The sequence below is a fragment of the Phyllostomus discolor genome, chromosome 6 (assembly GCF_004126475.2).
Source record: "Phyllostomus discolor isolate MPI-MPIP mPhyDis1 chromosome 6, mPhyDis1.pri.v3, whole genome shotgun sequence".
Taxonomy (NCBI): domain Eukaryota; kingdom Metazoa; phylum Chordata; class Mammalia; order Chiroptera; family Phyllostomidae; genus Phyllostomus; species Phyllostomus discolor.
The window spans coordinates 155,089,903-155,103,181 of record NC_040908.2 but is presented as its reverse complement, the minus strand read 5'-3'; the positions used below and the strand labels follow the sequence as shown (position 1 = coordinate 155,103,181).

The 13,279-nt window shown below is 44.6% G+C and overlaps 1 non-coding gene across 1 annotated transcript; it reads right to left on the bottom strand.

Annotated features, from left to right (window-relative positions):
• Positions 1-12,638: 12,638 nt before the first annotated feature.
• Positions 12,639-12,800, bottom strand: LOC114501242. Its single transcript, XR_003684992.1, has one exon. It is a non-coding gene; the product is annotated as a U1 spliceosomal RNA (small nuclear RNA).
• Positions 12,801-13,279: the final 479 nt, after the last annotated feature.

Below are 13,279 nucleotides of genomic sequence, written 5' to 3'. Positions count from 1 at the left end.
AAAAAACCCAATTAAAAAATGGGCAAAGGACCTAAACAGACACTTCTGCAAGGAGGGCATCCAAAAGGCCCAGAGACATAGGAAAGGATGCTCAGTATCACTAGCCATCAGAGACAGACAAATTAAAACCACAATGAGATACCACTTCACACCAGTTAGAATGACCATCATAAGCAAATCAACAAACAACAAGTGCTGGAGAGGTTGTGGAGAAAAGGGGACCCTAGTGCACTCTTGGTGGGAATGCAGACTGGTGCAGCCTCTGTGGAAAACAAGGTGGAATTTCCTTGAGAAACTACAATGGAACTGCCTTTTTTACCCAGCAATTCCACTGCTGGGATTATACCCTAAGAATCCTGAAACACCAATCCAAAAGAACCTATGTATCCCAATGTTCATAGCAGCACAATTTACAATAGCCAAGTGCTGGGAGCAGCCTAAGTGCCCACCAGTAAATGAATGGATCAAAAAAGGATGGCACATTTACACGATGGAATTCTATGCAGCAGAGAGAAAGAAGGAGCTCCTACCCTTCACAACAGCATGAATGGAACCAGAGAGTATTATGCTAAGTGAAGGAAGCCAAGCAGTGAAAGACAAATACCATATGGTCTCACCTATAAGTGGAACCTCATTAACAAAACAAACTGGGAAGCAAAATACAGCCAGAGACTTTGAAGTGGACAAGAAACTGACAGTAACCAGAAAGGAGGGGAGAGGGAAATAACAAGGGAAAGGGATGTAAATGAACATGGAGGGACCCCTGGACTGAGCGGAGTTGGGTGGGATTGAGGGTGGGAGGTGGGCATAGGTAGGGCGGGGGAAAGTGGTGGTGGAAAAATGGAGACAACTATGCGAACATCAATAAAAAACAGTTGGGGGGGAGTAAAACCTATGGAGTGCATTTAAAGTGCACTCCCCTTCTTGGGGAGAGCTCCCACTCTGCTAACTGCTTGCCAGAGGAAGCTGGAAGGGTTATGGGAAACAAGCACTGCCCAGCAGCCCCAGCGCAGATGCAAAGTCCCCAGTGGGAGCTCTGCCCCAGGCCCTGCCCGCTCCCACCAGGCCTCTGGTCCACATGCTGGGATACCCATACCCTCCCTTCCTGTAGGCATGGGACATCCTGCTTCCCAGTTACAGGAAGGGGGAGGATGCCTTCTGGTCACCTTGTCACCTGTGGGATCACGTCATCCCTCTGGGGAAGGAAGCAGAGACTTAAACAAACTGAACTGGTCGCCTGAGCCTGACCTGGCGAGTCCTGTTCCAGGGCCACACCTGGGGACGTGGGGTTGGTTTCCAGCGATGCCTGCTTCAGTCTCTTCTCCCCTAGGCCTGGTATTTCACTGTGATGAATAACTGGGTGACAAACGAGAGAAAGTTGTCTCTTGAGAGGCCCTGGTTTCCAGGAAGGGCCCCTTCCTTTGTCATAGTAGCAGGACTTAATTTATCTGATGAAGGTGCTGCCACCTTGGGCCCCCAAGGAAGAGATCTACACTGTATACAGACCAGAAGCCCTTCCCAGAGAGAGATCAGGGGCTGTCCCTGCTGGGTGCTCGGGGCATGGTCTGGGCTCTCTGGAGGCCAGAGGCCTGCATGTCTGCTGGTGTCTCATCTGCCCCTTGCATTGTACCTGCAATTTCCCCGTTTGCTGAGTTCACTCCTTTGCATTAAGGTTGTGACAGGCCAGCATAGTAAGTTCCACAGATTCCCATCTTTTTTGTTCCTTATCAAGGAAAGGGGAGGTGGGGATGATTCTTAGGGGTCTAAGGCCTCAAGGAGTTGTGCCTTCTGCACAAACTATTTGCTTCTGAATTTCACTTAAGGAATGTTAATTGTTTACACCCTCCATAAAGGTTTAAGTTTCAGGTTTTCCCAGGGAAATGACCCAGTGTGTGCATAAGGTGCGAGGTGGACAGAAGGGCATCACTGTGGAGGGGAAGGCTGTAGTGAGCAGGGAAACGGGGCCTTGCATGGCGTAGTCCTGTTGTCTTGCCTTGGCTGGGAACCAAGGATACTGGCAGACAAAGATGATATCTACAGACAGAAGTGACCTCCCAGGTGTAGGGGACAGTGATCCAAGTCAGTAGGGCCTGAGAGCTCCTGGAAACACACAGGTGTTGACTGTCTCGCCCCTGAGTTCAACAAGGACTCAGAAGCTAACTCTATCTGGTGGACCCTAGTAATTACCTACCAAAATTTTTCTCCCATTAGGCCCAAATAAGCATGTGAAAGGTAGTCACATGCTTGCCCAGCCAGAGACTCTATATCCCAGTCTGCCTTGTGGGTCACTAAGGCATGCGACTTAGTGGATGGGGAAGGGAGGTGATGTGTGTGCTGCTTTCCAAATCCGGGCCTTAGAACCTTAGGTGTGGGCTCCTCCATGCTCTGTCCTCCTCTTCCCATAACCTGGGGGCCCAATGTGTCCACATGGCAGCTGTGACCATGCAGACAAGGTCAATGCCTTAGGGCTGGGGGAGCAATATGATGGGAAGAGCCTGGCTTCCTGACTGTGTGTGCAGAGCCACCTGCCCAGGTGGCCTGCCTACCTGGAGACTGTTATATAAGAGAGAAATCAGCTTATACTGTTTATGTCCCTGTGTAGTTGTAGAGGGAGCTCTTTGTTATAGCAGCGAGGTCTTTACCCTTTTTGTTGCTTCTTTTTATTACATGTTCTGTCTTGAATGGAGGCCTGAGGTTTGGAAGGACGGCCCCCATTGTGTAACCATGGGACAAAAGGAGGACAGGTAAAGATGGCAGAGCAGAGAAGATGGGGAGAGCCCGAGTCCCTTGGAGCTTGGACGATCTGCCACTGGCTGGCCCAGGGTCTGAGGCAGCAGTGCAGGGACTGTAGTCCCCAGGGAAGGAGCCCCAGCTGCAGAGCTAGAGGCAGGGTGGAGAGTTTCGAAGGCAGGGCCCGTGTTCCAGCCAAGGATGAGAGTGGGAGAACCAACAATGGGACTGGCAAATCCAGGGTCTGTTAACAAAAAATTAGTCCCAGTGTGGGGGAGCGGGTTCTGCAGGCAAACGTGGGAAAGCTGGAGAGGATTAGCAAAGGCCTGGTTCCTCTTCAGCAATAACATTTCCTGGAGACGTCACCTTTCTGACTGACCTGGTTTCTATTCAGCACCTGGTTTGGGTGGTGCAGGCTTTTTTCTTTTTTTTTTTTTTCTCATATCCAGAATAGCAAAAAGTGTCACTCCCCCAAATTCCTTTATTAGGCGTCTGAGTAATCACCCAGCAGGGCTAGTGTGTCTCCAGGTGAGCTGCTGCTCTGCGGCGACTGAGAAGCAGTGTCACTCTGCTGGTGTGTAGCGTGAGGCTTGGTGGGTAGTAATAAATGTATTGGGTTGGATAGTGTTCCCAAAAATTCATCACGTGGCCTTATTTGGAAATAAGGTTTTTGTAGATATAATTAGTTTAGTTAAAGAAAGTTAAGGTGGAACCTGATTCCTATCACCGATGTCCTTATAAGGCACAGAGATTTTCCCATAATCCCTCTGCCCCCACACAGGCATAGCCTCCCTCATTATCAACACCCCCCCCCAACAGGGGTACATTTGTTAGAACTGATGAACCTATACTCACACATCATTATAACTCAGAGTCCATAGCTTATATTAGGGGTCTTCTAGTGTTCTATGAGCTTGGACAAATGTATAATGACATGTATTCACCGTTAAGAGTATCATACAAAGTATTTTCACTGCTGTAAAATACCATTCAAGTTTCAGTCTGGTGGGGGTGGGGGATCACTCTCAGAAGTCTTGAGTTTACTGAGCAGGCTGGCTCAGGGTCATGTGACCCCACTTAACCAATTCCTGTGGCCCAGGCAGGTAAACTCAGCCTCTGGCTTAAGTGCCGCATGCCTAGCTCCGCCCCTGGACCAGAGAAAGTGGTCTGATGGTGAGGATATGTGGCTCTGGAAATGAAATTATAAGGTGCTCCCAGAAGAAGGGGGTTGGATGCTGGACTGGCGAACTACCAGCGTCCACAGTGAGGGGCCTGCACTGGATCGGGCATCTGGAAGTCTGCACTGAGCTCCTCCCTGCTCCTTTGCTCGCGCGGCTCCACGCCGTTCAGTGCTCTCCCACATTCACCCCCTGAGCCTGGCTAGCTCCTTGTCCTTCAGAACTGAGGTCAGACATCACTCCCTTAGGCAGGCCCCCAAGTAGACTAGGTCTCCCTGCTGTTTCCCTTTGTGGATAAGCTGCAAAGAGCATGCACAGCGAGCATCTATTCCCTCTTTAGATAAGAATGCCCCCATATCCTGTTGGGAGTGCCCCCTCCTGGCTGCTGCGGTCTCTGTGCTTGCCTTCCTTTGGCCAAAGGGGTGTGCACATGACCCGAGCCCAGCCAAGGACCCCGCTGCTTACTTTTTCTTTTTCCGAAATGGAATCTGGAGCAGAAACAACATCAAGCACCACCACCACCACTGTGACAACGCCTAAACTGGTTACACCAACACCAACACCAGCACCAACACTTAAATTCATGGTGGCAGCAATGCCCAGAAAGCCCATTCACTGTTCCTGCCTCTGGGACCCCTCAGAGGAATAGCCTGGCTTGCTGTTCCTTCCCAGGCTTGTTCTTCAGCGTTTTCCCCAGTTCTCTAAGCAACCTAGGGCTTTTCCAATGACCTCCTTTTTGCATAAGTTGCCTGGAGTCTGTATCTTTTGCTTGCAGTCGGAGAGCCCTAGATGCTGCTGTAGGCGTTTCCCTCTGTCCAGGAAGTAGGGTCGGGGCAGTAACCGACCAGTTCCAGAGGGTGAGTCCAGCCACTACAACCACATTCTGTCCCCAGGCGCAGGGGGTTCCAAAGAGCAGGGCCGGAGACATGGAAAGGGCAGGGCAGCAGGAAGCGTCAACCAGGATGTGCAAACACTGGTATGTTTGCAGATGGGCCACCAGCTAGTGGATGTGGGTCAAGGTTGACTTCTTTCTTTGTGTCTTTGCTGAGGGAACATGGTGGTGGTGAGGCGGGCTGGTGAGGATACCTGGGAACTTGCGATTGGTTTAATTTAATAAATATCTTCTGAAAGCTCTTCGTTTCTGGGTTTTGGTCCCTCTCCCCTCTACTGGGTTCACTGTTCAGTTCAGGTGATTTATGGGATACGTTACCCTGGAATGTTGATGGCCTTTTTGCTATGAGTGGGTTTTGGGTGGTCTCAGATACACATAAAGAACCTGAGGTTAACATGTAGATTATCTAAATGAATGACTGAATGCAGAAATGAACTGAAGTTAATTCCTGTTCTGGAGCCACAGACTCTGTAATAAGAATCGTCTTGCTACCTTTTTGCTTTTTCCTGTCCCTCGTGCTATAGCGTAGCAATTAAAATCCTTATCCTCTGGAGTCAGACAGACCCAGGTTCACGTCCTGGGTCCACACCTTTTCTGTTCTGTGGCCATGGCAAATCACTTAACCTTGTTGGAACAGAAAAGAGAGTGGTGATAATATATTAGTTTGTGCAGCGTCTGTCCCGTAGTTACCTATTATTAGTATTCCCTGTGGCTTTCCCCGCCAGCTCAGCCCTTTCAATGGTTCATTGCACTAACCATATCAGCTATTGCTGTGCAACATGCAATTCAAAATTCAGTTCGCCAGTCTGTGGCTCCTTTGGGCTGTTCAGCTGACCTTGACTGAGCTCACTCACGTTTGGTGGTCTCATGTGCAGGTTAGTTTAGGACGAGTTCAGCTGGGGCAACTGAGCTCTCCTCCACTGGGCCTTTCGTCCTTCAACAGTCCAGCCTGGGCTTGTGTTGACGGTGTGCAGAAGTCTGAAAGAGCAAAAGTAACAAGGCCTCTGCAGACCGAAGCTCAGAGTTGGCGAGTGATTTCTGCCTTACCTATTCTCTTGGCCAAAGCAAGTCCCCCGCCAGTCCAGAGGCAGGGTGGGAGGAGACTGCCAAGTCACAGGGCAAAGGGTGTGGATACAGGTGGGGTCCATAATTGGGCCCCTTAATACAGTCAAACCCGAGCTGCACACTACAATGTAACTGGTTACTTCTCTCCCTCCAACCAGGCTCTCATTCACCACTGTGCCTGGGTGCCTAGGCGTAGAGTTTGGCACACAGTAGGCGTTCAATAAAGGTTTGTTGACTGAGGAAATGCAGAGCTGGGCTGTAGGCTGTGGCTAGCTGCCCTGCTGACTTCCTGTAAGAGGCATCCCACCACAGGCCGTCATCCACCGAAGTCTGGTTTCAGCCTTCCGTTCCGCCCAACTCTCCCACCGAACCCGAGCCCCGGCCTTTGGGAGGTCAGACAGCTGGGTGTCTACTTTGGTGTCATTTCTGACATCGCTGAAATGTGCATGATCCTGTGATCAGGAGAGGGACAGCCCATTTAACCAGCGTCTTCACATCAGGACAACAAACAGGGCAGGCCCCTTGAATTTCACACTGCCATCTTATTTTTTGAACATTTTAAAACATAGTTAAGAATTTTAGAAGTAACTCAAACTGAAAGATCTCTTTTTGTGCTTTATGTATTGAAATTATTTTAATCAGTTGATGAATACATATGTTATCATTCCAGGCTAAAATGGTAATTAGTGAGAGTTAAAAGCTGTTAATGGCTAAGTTTCACATATTTAATAAATAGGAAAATAGACTGACAGTTCATACGGATGTTAAGAGAGTGTTAGCTAGATAACTTGAGGAAGAACATTTTATTCTTTTGGAACCAGTAAATGTTTATGCAAATTTAAGTAAAGGTACTAGGCAGAATAATAGCGATTCAATTATCTTTTATAATTCCAGTCTTTAAAGAATTGCTTGGCAGAAGAGTACTTTCATCATTAAACAAAATAACTTTTAAGAACTGCATTTAACTTGAAATTATTTAATTCTATTTAGACCATTAATCTTTAAAAAATGTCTTATTTATTTTTAGGGAGAGGGGAAGGGAGGGAGAAAGACAGGGAGAGAAACACCAGTGTGAGAGAGAAATCGGTGGCCTCACTGGGACAGAAACTGCAACCCGGGCAGGTGCCCTGACGGGAACCAAACCCGTGACCTTTCACTTTGCGGGACCATGCCCAGCCGCCTGAGCCACACCTGCCACTGCTGTGTCTTTGACTTTGAGGGGACTGACAATTTGCTTTCCAACATGGCTGCACCCACCAGAGAGGCCTGAAAGTTCTGGCTGTTCCAAGTCCTTACTTGGTATTGTCAGTTTACAGTTTTTATTCACTCGAATAAACGTGCAGTGATCTGTTACTGCAGTTTCAGTTCGCATTCCTCTCATGGCTAATGATGTCATCTTTTTATGTGCCTAAGTGCCATTCATGTTTCTCCTCTGGCGAAGTGTCTGTTCTCATGTTTGTTTTTTACTATTGAGTTGTGAGAGATCTTTATATATTTAGATAAAAATCCTTGATGAGAAATGTGCATGACGGATATTTTCTCCCTGCCTTTGACTTGTGTTTACATTGTCTTAACAGCCTGTGTAGAAGTGCAGATGTTTTAAATTTTGATAGTCCAATTAATTATTTGTCTTTTATGATGCGTGCTTTTGGATCATACTTTAGAAATCTTTGCTTCACCCAAATCACATGTTTCATCTAGAAGTTTTAGGGTTTACGGTTTTCCCTTTAGATCTATGATCCATCTTGAGTCAGTTCTCTATACGGCAGCAGGTGTGTGTGAAGGTTTTTTTCTTTTTCTTTTTTTAAAAACATAGGTATGTTGAAAAGCTCCAGCACCATTTATTGAAAATAACATTTCTTCTCCTTTGAATTACTTTAGCATATTTGTTAAAAACCAATTGACCACATATTCCTAAACTCTATTTGGTTCCATTGCTATGTATATTTATTCTTTCACCAATATTATACCCTTTTTATTCCTGTAGCTTATATTAAGTCTTAAAAATCACATGCCATGAGTCCTCCAACTTTGCTTTCTTTTTAAACAGTGTTTTGACTAGCCTATGTCCTTTGCTTTTCTACACAAATTTGAGAAGCAGCTTGCCAATTTGTATGAAAAACATTGCCAGGATTTTATTGAAGTTGTATTGAATATATAGATCAATTTTGGGGGAAGTGACGTCTTAACAATTTTAAGTCTTTTGATCCATGAATGTCACCTCTCTGTCCATTTATTTAAGTGTTTGTCTCATCAACATTTTGTAGTTTTTAACACACAAACCTTGCATATATTTTGTTAAGTTCATCCCTAATTTTTTCAGGTTGTCTGTTGCTATTATAATGGTACTTAAAAATCTTAATATCCATTTGTTTTTTTCTGTATATAGAACATAATTGATTTTTGTATATTGATCTTATATTCCACAACCTTGCTTAACTCACTTATAACTTCTAATAGCTATTTAAAGCAGCTTTATCAAGATATAAATCACCCACTTAAAGTATACATTTACCCACTTAAGTGTACAATTCAGTGGTTTTTAATATATTCACAGAATTGTGCAACCATCACCACAATCATTTTAGAATATTTTCTTTCTTTTTTAAAGTATATTTTATTGATTATGCTATTACAGTTGTCTCATTTTTTCCTCCCCTTTATCCCCCTGTACCTAGATGCCTTTTAGCATCTCTCTCCCTTAGTTCATGTCCATGGGTCGTACATATAAATTCTTTGGCTTCTCCATTCCCTACACTATTCTTAACCTCGCCCTGTCTTTTTTGTACCTACCATTTCTGTTGCTTATTCCCTGTACCTTTTCCCTTACTCTCTCCCTTTCCCCTCCCCCACTGATAACCCTCCATGTGATCTCTATTTCCAGATTCTGTTTCCTATTCTAGTTGTTTGCTTAGTGCATTTTTGTTTTTGTTTTTTAGGTTCAATTGTTTATAATTGTTAGTTTGTTGTCATTTTACTGTTCATATTTTTGATCTTCTTCTTTTTCTTACATAAGTCCCTTTAATATTTCATATAATAATGGCTTAGTAATAATGAACTCCTTAACTTTACCTTGTCTGGGAAGCACTTTATTTGCCCTTCCATTCTAAATGATAGCTTTGCTGGATAGAGCAATCTTGGATATAGGTCCTTGCCTTGCATGACTTGGAATACTTCTTTCTAGCCCCTTCTTGTCTGTAAGGTCTCTTTTGAGAAAACAGCTGATGGTCTTATGGGAACTCCTTTGTAGGTAACTGTCTCCTTTTCTCTTGTTGCTTTTAAGCGTCTCTCCTCTTTAATCTTGGGTAATGTAATTATGATGTGCCTTGGTGTGTACTTCCTTGGGTCCAACTTCTTTGGGACTCTCTGAACTTCTTGGACATCCTGGAAGTCTAGTTCCTTTGACAGATTGGGGAAGTTCTCCTTCATTATGTTTTCAAGTATGTTTTAAATTTCTTGTTCTTCCTCTTCTCCTTTGGCATCCTTGTGATTTGGATGTTGGAACATTTAAAGTTGTCCCAGAGGTTCCTAAGTTTCTCCTTGTTTTTTTTTGAATTCTTGTTTCTTCATTCTCTTCTGGTCAAATGTTTATTTCTTCATTCTGTTCCAAATTGTTGATTTGAGTCCTGGTTTTCTTCCCTTCATTTTTGGATCTCTGTATATTTTTCTTTATTTCACTTCGCATAGCCTTTGCTTTTTCCTCTGCTTTGCGACCATACTTAATCATTTCTGTGAGCATCCCGATTACAAGTGTTTTGAACTATGTATCTGATAGATTGGCTATCTATTCATTCCTTAGTTCTGTTTTTGGAACTTTGATCTGTTCTTTCATTTGGGCCATATTTTTTTTGTCTCAGTGTACCCATTATGCAGTAAAGGGTGGAGCCTTGGCTATCCTACAGGGCAGGGCAACCGACGTGGATGTTTTGTGGTGCTGTATGTGGGGAAGGGGCCCAAGATGAAACAATGCCACTTGCTTGGCTCTAACCTCACTTTCAGGCACTTCCCCCACTACCCACAAGCAAATTGGGCCCTTCTGGTGCTGATTCCCAGGTAGGTAGGTTTGTATACATTCTAGGACCCTGTGGGTCTCTCCAATGAACTCTCCCATGAGGCTGGGAGTTTCTCCTACCAGTGCAACCCCCACAGATTTTTACTGCCAGAGTTTTTGAGGCTTTAGTTTCCCATGTGGGAACCCTGGGCTGCAAGGTCTGTCTTACTCTGCAGTTCCTCCCGGTTTATCCACACACGAGTGTAGGACTACCTGGTCTGCCAGCCACTGCCTTGCCTGGAGTCTTCGCCTCCCAGCTGCCCGTCTCTGCCCCTCCTACCAGTCTGGATGAATGTTTCTTTTTTTTACTCCTTGGTTGTTGGACTTCCATACAGTTTGATTTTCTGGCGCTCTGGTTGGTTTTTGCTTTTAAATTTGTTGTTGCTCTTCCTTTGGTTGTACGAGGAGGCAAAGCTTATCTACCTACGTCTCCATCTTGGCCGGAAGTCCATTTTAGAACATTTCATCACTTCAGCAATGACCCCTCATAGCCCTCAACAGCCACTTCCCATTTTCCCCAACCCCTCAGTCCGAGGCAAACAATAACCTCCCTTCTGTGTGTATTTGCTTGCTCTGGATATTTCATATAAATGGGTTCATACAATATGTGGCTTTTGTGATTGGCTTTTTAAACTGGACATGATGTTTGGAAAATTCACCCATTTTGTAGCATGTATCAGTATTTGGTTTCTTTTAAATGGCTGTGTATTAGCGTTCTCCAGAAAAACAGAGACAATGGGAGATATCTATATATCTTTATCTGCCTATACTCGCGTATCTACATGAAGAGAGATTTATTATGATGAATTGGCTCATGTGACTATGGAGGCTGAGAAGTGAAATGATCTTCCATCTGTAAGCTGGAGACATAAGAAAGCTTCTGGTGCAATCTGGCCCCAGTCTGAAGTCCTGGGAACCAGAGGACCCGACGGTGAAGTCCCCGTCTCCGGGCAGGAGAAGATGAGGTGTCTTAGCTCAAGTGCGGAGGCAGAGAGGAGGTGGGGGGTTGAGTTCCTCCTTCCTCCACCTTTTGCTCCATTCAGTCCTCCACAGACTGAATGTGTCCCAGGAGCCTTGGAGAAGATAATTTACATCACTGAGTCCACTGATTCCAATGTCAATCTCCTCTGGAAATACTCTCACAGACAGGCCCAGAAACATGCTTAACTTGGGTACCTATTGCCGGTCAAGTTGACATGAAATTAACCATCACAGGCTGAATAACATTCCAGTATTTGGATAGACTATTTCGTTTACCCATTCATCAGTTAATGGGCAATGTGTTGTTTCTACTTTTTATTTCTAATTATTTGTTTGTACTGTTTTGTTTCTACCTCTTTAAATTATGCTCAATGGATGTTCAAATTTTAGTGTGAACATGTTTTAATTCCTGTGGTCTTTGGGGTGGGGTATTCTATATAAGTCAGCTATATGCGGTTGGTATATACAGTGTTAACTCCTCTGTCTCCTTATTGACCTGTTTAGTTGCTCTGTGTGGTGTCCATAGTGGGATATTGAAATTTCCTTTCCAAATATTATTGTAGAATTGATGTTGAGGAGAAAGCCGACTATTGGATAAACAATAATTTGGTTGGACAATGAGATACAACTTCTTACCTTCTAGGATTAAAAAAAAATGTAAAGAGCTGACACTATAAAATAGTTTCCAGAATGGGGAGCAACTGGAATTCTCGCACGCTGCTAGGGGAAAGGAAAACGTTGGAGTTACTTTGGGAAATTGTGTGCCGATTCTGGATACGGTTAAACGTACATTTCCCACATGACCCCACGATCTCATAGTTAGGAGTTCACCCAAGAGAAATGAAAAACGATATTAAAGCGAAGACTTAGGCAAAAATCCTCATAGAAAGCCATTCATAATAGTGAAAAACAGGAGGTGATCCTCATGCCCATCAAGAGATGAGTGAGCAAACTCGGCATGTCGTGGTTGTGCAGCGGGGCACTACCTCATAAAGTGAAAGGGCTGCTTTGTTCACATCACAAAGGAGATGACTTTCAAAAACATCTTCATGAGTGAAAGAAGACAGGTGCAAAAGAGTCCATGCCACACGGCTACATTTGTATGACGTTCTGGAACAGATTCTGACTGTGGAGGGCAGATCGTGGGTCGAGGGTGGGTGGATTGATGGCAAAGAGGTACAAAGGAACTTTTGGGGTGATGAGAATGTTCGGCCTCTTATTGATGTCAAGATGAATCAACATTTTGATTGTATAGTTGTTATATGGGTATCTATTTGTCAGAACTTAAACTCTCCTTAAAAAATCTGTACATTTTCTTGTATTCAATTATATGTCAATAAGGCTGACACCAATACAAGTTAGTTGAAACAGTAATTCTGGCCCGTTTACTCAAATATTATTTTTATGTACCGTGGGGTGGCTCTGCAACTTCTACGGTTTTAGCTTTCATTGGCATCTCTTTATGCTTCATGTCCACCTGCAGGTTTCTGGGCTTTTAGTTTCTTTCTTTTCTTTTTCTTTTTTTAATTGGTAGGATTGTTAGATTTGAAGAAAGAATGAGTTGGAAGAGATGAGTGGAAGATATTTCAGGCATGATTGTGTGTTCTCAGATAGAAATCCGGGGCTGCCCCCCAAAGCTGAAAGGAAAAGAAACTACACAGAAGAATCATCTGGTGGGAAGGTTAGTGCTTGAACCCAGCATGAAAGAGAAACTCACAGCCTAATGTCTAAAACCCAAAGTCGGGGGAGAACGCAAGTGCAGTCCCCCCACCACAAATTATGTGGATGAGCTTCCCACACGTGGGGACACCGCAGGGGTCAGCACACCCAGAGTGCAATGGACCAGCCTCGCCCAGGGAAAACCACCTTCGCAATCATGGTATTGCCCCTGCTGGGTTAGTATGGGCTTTTAATTTCTAAACATTTTTCAGCAACTATGTGCTTGTCTGATGAAGTTGTAACAAACTTGAAAGCTTCCCCCCCCCCCCCCCTCTAGGTTTCAAGTGGATCAGCTGCAAGGAATCTGGCTGGAAGTGAATGCTCACAGCCACCAGTCCCTGTCTTGAGAAGATTCTTGCACCCTGGGGAGATTTTGCAATATTCATAGGCATGTTGAAAGCAATTTTTCTGCTTCCTAGGTTGTTTCATTTAAAAAATTCATTCTCAGTCATCCGTGTCCAGTTTACCTATTTAGCTATGTTTTCACAGATTTTCCAGAATATTTCTACTGTCTTAGTGACGAAGACAAGAAACAGTGCCTAACAAACAAAGCATCGCAGACTGAAGATAGATTAGGACGTGAAATGAAAAAACAAAAACACAAAGCCTGAGAGAGGACTGTAAGAATGCAAAAATATTGCAGCACAAATGCACAAAAAAATG